At 31.6% G+C, this 8,626-nt stretch overlaps 1 pseudogene; it reads left to right on the top strand.

The window, feature by feature from the left end:
• The window catches only part of LOC108749816, a 1,791-nt pseudogene extending 1,136 nt beyond the window's left edge, over window positions 1-655 (top strand).
• Window positions 656-8,626: the final 7,971 nt, after the last annotated feature.

Below are 8,626 nucleotides of genomic sequence, written 5' to 3'. Positions count from 1 at the left end.
TAATCTCAATTCAACTAATCTTTAGAACTAGAAAAAGACGAAGAGTAAATTAAACCGAGATAATCTATATTCGTGGAAATGGGCATAAGTCGTTCCGTTTTTGTTTGTCAAGTGTTTTTATATACATTAAAAGATAATTGAGATGTAATTTAAATAACACGATGCTATAATATATATAATATATACATTATTTCAATTTCCATACAATGTACACGTAATTCAAAGGAAAAGAAAATTGCTCCAATTATTAAAAAAAAAGGCAAAACATAAGAATGTTAGATGTGTGCAAATATGACTGAGTGATTACAATTGGTTTGATTATGTATCAGAGGCAATCCAATATATATAATCATGTAATAAAATAAATAAAACTTTTTTCTTTTTAACAATCAAATAAAAAGAAAAATATACAAATAGATAAAGAAAAAACGTCATGGTTCATTTTACTATTCTTACCATATATCTATGGAAAATTTAAGAACATTACTAAAAATCTTGATGTCGAATTATCTTTTTCCAGCATTAATAAACTTGATGGGATTATTAAAGCTCAAAAATATTTACTTGAACATGATTCAAAGAGAAATGTAGTTTACAAGTTTGATTATAAAAATTGCAATGCATTCTACATAGGACACACACACAGACTAGGATTTTAATCTTTAAGATTAAAATTACTTACCTACTTGCGCTCTTTTCCTCTTCACAACTGACTCGAGCTAATTCTTTATTCCTCTTTAGCGATCATTTAGCCGTACTGCTTTTTGACAGTTACGCACTTAAATTTGGAATTGAGAGACTTTAGCTACTCGTGGCACTCTGCGAGTTAATACATCACAAGAATTTTAAACAAGAACATTATATGTAATTGCTGCATCGCTGAAGATAGCTCGAATGAAGCTGAAACGTTCGATCGATTTATAATGTAAGAAAGGAAATATACTATTGTTAATATCAAATGCACCAACTGCGTTATTATTGCTCTCAATCACCCAAATATTTCTAATTAATGTTTATTTAGCTTTAGAGAGCTCAATTTAGATTATTATTCTGTTTTTTTTTAAATAAATAATATACTTATAAAGCAATAAGATATAATTTGCAAATTGGAATGCACTTTGCAACTAAATTAACTACAAATATTTCAATTATAGTTTTAAATTCCCTTTAATAAAAAAGTTACATATGTAGAAATTCTATTGTTAATTTCGTTAATAGATACATTATAATTGTTTGCAAATTATATTTCTTATTGCATTAAAAATATTATTTATTAACAACCGCAGATGTTCATATAAGCAATTTATATTTATATTTGATTCGCATATTCTTGAATAAAACTATTTATTTTAAGAAAAATATAACGCTTAAATTTTTAGGCTTTCACGGGTATTATTTTCAAAGATGCCAGAAGGTTTGCGGATTATCGCCGTGTTTTCATCCATTATAATATCAACGTTTCGGAAACTTCATGATACGATATCAGTACGTTTCTTATCCTGATGAAATGAACGATACGGTTTCCGAAAAGTGGCATTATAATGGATAAAAACACGGCGATAATCCACAAATCTTCTAGTATCTTTTAAGAAAAAATATATAAAAAATCTAACCTCTAAATTCTCTTTCAATCGATTTCCTATCGGTTTGGATTTTTAAAGATTTTAGAGATCTTCGTTTATTATATAAACTTTGAAATTTATTAAATCTATATCTTAAAAATTCTTTAAAAAATGATATAAATATGTATACGTATGCAATTAAATTTATATATATATATAATAAAAAATAATAACAAAAGAACCCTACGTTTTTTTTTAAATCGTTGATTTCAAGTAGTACTTATTTAAAAAAACAAGACTGATTGAAACATCTACGAAGTCAAACGTTTGCCTTTCTGGCAGTTCCTGACAATTCTGGCCGTTTTACGAAAAAATTTAATTGAATAAAGAATCGACAGTCCAACCATTCTCTGATGAAAATAAAAATCAGAGGGTAAATCGGATGTAACAGATCCGTAACGAAACTCGTAGAAGGTGAAAATTGGAACAATGAAATATAAAGTGCATTTACGCTTCTTTTACATTTCGATGTTCTTAGAAGTTTCGTTTACGTTTCTGATTCTTTCCCATTACATTCGACTTACGCTCTGATTTTTATTTTTATCAGAGTTGACCCACGCTCGTGATTATTCTCCTGAAAGTTACTGTAGATATTGAATTTAAGTGCTTCTATATATACCCCGGACCTGAAGCAGTTTATGCGCGCATTTTTCTTACTAACGTTATCGGACTTCACAGATAAAGCAATGCGGCCACTGCGCGCATATACAGGATACTAAAATGCTCTCTTGACGTATATGCGCGCCGATATTAACTCATTCAGTTAAATGGAAATCCCACGAGTATAAGGAAAGTGGCACGAAAGCATTCATGTCCACGGAATTGCGGAAGGCTCGCCATTAAGCAGCGGATCTTTTCCCGTATTGTCGGTCGGTCGGTCGCGATTCGCGGATCGAATGCGAAGCTTCGCTAGAAGTCGGGGCTGAGCACGACTGCGCGCCGAATTGATGTTTCGGAACGAGCCTTCAACCAATCGTGGGAAGCGAGCCGCTCGCGGATGCCGCCCCAACATGGCGTCGCGGCTTCCGCTCTTTCTCCCTCACCCTTTGTAACGCGTTTACGCGACATTTTGCGACGGCTGCTTCATTTATCGGTACGTCATTCCCTCCGCAATTTGGCTCTTCCATGCTCGTCCTTTCTGCGTGCAGCGATAAACGTATTGTAAAATGTAGAAATTACAGTCTAATATAACATTTTTTATCAGATAATAAAATATGAATAGTAGCTAAATAATAAATTACTTAATTATTAAAGACTGCTTTACTTAACAATAAGTAGTAAAAATAGTAATGAGTTAATGGGCCATAGGAGTCGGCGCAATTTAGTTATAGCTCATATTATTTTTACTATTCATTTTTTATTAGATAAGTACATATAATGTATGAATAAAAAAGAGATAAATTTTGATAAATATATTTCTTGTTTAAAACAAGTTATTGTAATGACTCCTTTTTTCCATAAAAATTAAATGAAAATTAACAAAGGAAAGAAAGAATTATAATTTTGTTACAATGACTTCTTCTTATCAAGATTTAATTATAATCTCGGTAGTTTTCTTCCTTCTTTTTATATATTTTTTTCTTTCTTTGGCCCTTATCTCTTTTTTTATATAATTTTTCTTATATTCTACTTATTGTTCTTTGTACTTTCTTCTTAATTATCTGTATATATTTTTAAAAGGTCCTAGAACATTAATAAATGCTTTAGCTATCTACTCTCTCTATTCCTTATGTATAAAATTTTAATTAAATAATGTTAATGGAAAAGATGGAGCTTTATTATTTATTTATGACATCCTTCGGGCGTTATCGCAATTTGATCTAAAAAGCTTTATCTTTAATTGGGATTGAAATCTGTTATAAAGAGAATAAGATATATATATCCATAATTCACAAAATTCACTTAAACTCTATATACTCGAATACGTCCTGTACATTTATTATTTTTACCGGGCTGCTCAATAATAATCTCAAATTTCCATTTTGTAATCAAGCGAATGCATTATTGGAACAAAACGCATTAATTCGTCCATCTTCACATTAATGTACAAAGGAGCTGAAATAAAAAAGAATATTTTATGTAGATTTGATACAATATACCTACATATTGCGAGGAGCGTAATTGTCGAATAATCGTATCTTCTCGGTATTTTCCTCGCGAATATGATTGGTGCTTGCGATTCGCGATATCTTTGACAAGAGTCAGCGATTTCGACGCGATATCGTTCTCTTGACCCTAATTCCTGACATCCATCCTAACCGGTGATTAAGCGATCGAAAACAATGGTTGCTTAATACGCCTCACAAAGCGCTACGTAAGTGCAATTACATAATAATTCGCCTGTTCGCGGCCGACATTCGATTTGTCACGACTTTTTCGCAGGTCGAGTAAGCATCATCAAAATCAGTTTGTACACTTTTATAATACATTTTTAAAAGTTAAGTTGGATAATGGTAAAAAAAAAGTGCTAAGCAATTTTTTCCATGTCAGAAATTATAAAATTCATTAAAAGGATTTGTGGCTTATGCAAAATATTTGAATGCATCAAGAAATGCGTTTCCAGTCTCAATTAATGAAAGACAAATCATGATAAAAGACTATGATTATCTTAATCGTTGAAGCTACGTTCAATTTAACTTTAAAAACGATAAAAAAATAAAAGAATCTTAGGAACTTAAGCCACAATATGAAATATTATTTGAATATGGACAGAAAGATTAAAGCAATGCGCGAAACGCTATTAGGATAAATTTAATTTTAGGTACCTTCTTTTGTTCTCTGGGATACTTTATTTTATCATTTTTTTCGAGATTTTTCACTATTTTTCTTTTCTCTCTCTTTCTTAAAATAAATTACGAGGAATTTATCGCTCATTTGCTATAATAATGACTCAAAAACAAAGTATTCCAAAAAATGAATTTGAATGTTTTAAATTATTAAAATTTTGTAATATATTAATTATAAAATGCAATTTTTTTTAGTGTAATAACTAGTTGTAGAAGAATAAAAATAGTTTTTTAATTATTATAAGTATGTTTTTTCTTTACGTTTTTATTTTTTTCTGCGTGCAACTAAATTAAAATCACAATTGTGTCATATTGTTATAATAAAGCGATATGTGTGAATAATTGTTATATGTATTACAAGGCTGGCAATAAAATTAATAATTAAGAAATCTATATTATTTATTTCTTCTTCAAAAGTTCTAAAATTGTTAGAAAAAAATAGCGAAATCTATATATAGGAAATCCCATAAGTATTTTCGTTTAAACATTTTGGTGTCCAACATAAGAAAATGAGAAAAAAAAAGGCTGTCATCGTCGATGCAGGGAACGCGACGCGAGACGATGCAACGTGAAATTGCCGCGGGCGGGCTGGCCGGCGCACGTCGAGAAGGGCGGTCTGAAGTTAGCACGAAACGCGCGCGACTCCGCCTCCGACTCCCTTCGCGTCGTACCACACGCGCGCGCGCTACAGAACGCCGCGATCTGGTCGGTCGTTTCTTTCACAGCCCAGTCTCGATCTCGCCTCTCGCCTCGGTTCCATCTCGTCGTCCGCGTCTGTTTCTCGTGCCCGCGACGATCGTTTTTCGCTCGCGTTGCGTTCCAGTTTCCGCGGCGCGAAACCGCGTTGTTTAAACTCGCGGTGAACGCGGTGAACGAAGTGACTCTCGACGAAAGACGAAGGAAGTTCGATCCGGAGGATCTACGTCTACGCTATAGGGTATTGTTTTTTGTATTTTTATATTTTGTATTTTTCTTTTTCCTCTTTTGGTGGAAAAAGACATGATGAACGCGATGGTCTTCCAAGCTCTCTCGAAACGCTCGATTATTATTACTGTCATTAGTTGAACAATGAGCAAATGATCATATCTAACAGAACATTTATTTTGCAACTGTTGGAAGTTTTCCTTACGGATTGAATCATACTTTTATGTTTAGAGGAATTGTTGTCAAAAGATATATGTAGCATTCAGAATTGCAACGATAAGGAGCTAAAGGAATTGTTTTGTAAAATTTATGAAGTCATGAATCTTGGTGATCGAAATAGTTTTACTTTTTGTTTATACGTTGAATCTGAATGGATTGATCTGATAAATTAATTTTTACGTGGATTTAGTTAAATTTGCTATAATAGCCAAATTATTTCATATCGATTGTCTGTTTTATGTTTGTATTTGTAAATTAATCTTAAGTCTGTTTTTTTCTTGACGTGTCTTCCACATCTTTCGTTTTTTTTTTAAATATAAAGATGGTCTCTTGTTTGATTTGATATTAAAAAAATAGAAGAGAGAGAGGTGTTATTACAGTGAATATAATCATATTGTAAAAAAACATGTAAAGTTACATGAACATGCAATACATTTCCATTATTTGTAGGATTACAGTAAATTATATTTCTATAAATGTGATTTCCATGAATTTCTTATTGCTGTAATTTACATTCTTTCTTATAGCGTAGAGACACATCTTTTGATGTATGCTTCGCATAGCGAGCGACGGCAAACGTCGCGTTGCATTCTTGCGTATCTATATAATACTATTAAAAACGAAACTATCAAAATTATCAGTAATAAAGCAAAGATTATGGAACATTATTCAGTTGTATCGGTTCGAAGTACTATTTTATCGTTGCTTTACATTTTACAATATCCCCTTATGATTAAAAACCTTATACTACCAAAAAATCGGTGTATTCTTTGAAATTAACTTTAAATTTTATAGCTGATCATAGTTGCCTATCGGTATCCATATTATATTTAGCGTTACGATTTAGAAAGCTGAACGACCTAGAAAATTGAAGTAGTTGATATTAATCTTCTGGAGTTGACGGTGGGTCTAATTGGATCCAGTCATTATATTTCTTATGTTACATCTGCAAATTTGAATTGTGATCAAAACAAACTTAGTATTCATATTCTTTTTTATACAAGTTATATTATTTTGGTGCATTGAAATTAATTAGTGCTTTTTAATCATTATAAATTAAATGAATATTTTAATTATAAGTTCAGCTTGTTATAATAATACTACTCACAAAAATTGAAATTTAATACATACAAGGCCAGCTTATAAAAGATGTCTATTCTAATAAATTTGAAAATTATCTATAATAAGGGATACAAGTTTTGATTTTACTCTATCAATTCTAAATTACATTGATAACATGAGGGTGAATCAAATATAAACCGGATTTAATTTTTTTTTTAATTTATTGAAGCCCATAAAAACACAAGCATACAAAGTTATTTCTCTCCGTACTTAGAAACACATTTTTCCCACTAGGTAGTTTTTTATTTCGCTATCGTAAAATAGAGATGATTGTGATACCAGTCACAATTGCGCAAGAACGCTTCGACAGCAACATTATCATCAAATCTCTGTCCTCCGAGTGCTTCTTTTAGTGGTCCAGACAAATGATAATCGCAGAGCAATAAGTCCGGAAGGTATTCCAGTATAATCCATAACCAATTCTCAATTTTTTGTCGAGTTTGAGCAACTGTATAGGACCGGGCATTATTTCGCAGCAGGATAACGTCTCGTGATGGAAATTCGCGTCTTTTCCGACAATATGCGAGTTTTGTTTCGTCAAAAATCGGCAGTACTATACGGCGTTCACAGTATGACGTTCATGGAGAAAATCAATGTACAAAACTCTTTTGAAATAAAAAAATACAGTTGTAAGAACCTTTCCAGCTAAAATCGACGTCGGTTACCTTCATTTTCAACTGCTTCTCGTCCTTTTAAAAATGTTTGTGCCACGCCTTCACTTGAATCTTCTTAAGAGTGTTGTTCCCGAATTGTGCCTTAAACCTTCTTAAAATTTTGGACGGTTTTACGCCCTCTGTCTGTAAGAAACTTGATAATAATCCATTGCGCGACAGACGAGGGGTATCTCTTGCTCTGACATCGTGTACTGATTAAAGGAAGAGTGTGGGTTCCTCTGCGGGGAAGATTTCCTTCAGGCATCCCTAACTGTAACACTTAGAAGCCGCACCTCTCTTTGTTCACCTCACGACACATACAAAAATAAATCCGATTTATATTTGATTTATCCTCGTACTAGGATCAAAGATTGCCATCTCCTTTTCTGTAGCTAACAGATTCTGTATCGTTATTTAATGCATTGTCTTTTTTATTTAGATCTTCCTCCTGTCTTTGCTTTTCATTACACATTTTTCTTATACTCCAATACTCATTTATCATTAAGTTTATCATCAATTATACAATAAAATTCACAGAATTAATAATTATAAGTCCATCAGATCTGAGTTTATTGTTTCTAATATTGTGATTGTCAAATGAGTCAACCGGTAGCTACAGAAGAGGAGATGACAATCTTTATGATTTTATAAGTATCATTAACTTTTGATAATTGGTAATTGAGAATTGATAAATTTATATTATTTTAATACGGTTAATGAAGACTGAAGAAAAAACCCGAAACTTGTACCGTTTATTATAGATAATTTTCAAGCTTATTAGAATATATTACATTAACATCTTTTATAAGTTCAATATTGGTCGTTGCTTATTGAATTTAAATTAAATAAATCTCACAAACCCGACATCAGTATTATACATTGTTACAGATTTTGACTCTGGGGATTAATATAAGAATGCAACGGATAATTCGGATAACCGAATTATCCGGCCGGATGACTGGATTATAAAAATCTGTTGGATAGGCCAGATACTGGATAATTGCCGGATATCTGTTCTCTTCCCTATAATTAATATGTTATTTCACAGAATTAAATTACTGTAGATTACGTAGTATTTATAAGATTAAAAATTATGGAATTACTTGAAAACGTTTCATATCGATCTTTTGAATAGAATCGATTGAATTAATGACTGTAAATTGATGACTACTATTTAATTTGTAAATACTACTTATGCCTGTTTTTAATGTAGCTTAATTTTAATCTCAGTTCAACTAACTTTTCAACTTTTTCTTGTTGTAAGAATTAGAAAAGTAAGTTGAACCATCACTGAGAGAAA

The sequence above is a fragment of the Trachymyrmex septentrionalis genome, unplaced genomic scaffold (genome assembly GCF_001594115.1).
Source record: "Trachymyrmex septentrionalis isolate Tsep2-gDNA-1 unplaced genomic scaffold, Tsep1.0 scaffold32, whole genome shotgun sequence".
Classification (NCBI taxonomy): Eukaryota; Metazoa; Arthropoda; class Insecta; order Hymenoptera; family Formicidae; genus Trachymyrmex; species Trachymyrmex septentrionalis.
This window is presented reverse-complemented; position numbering and strand designations above follow the sequence as displayed.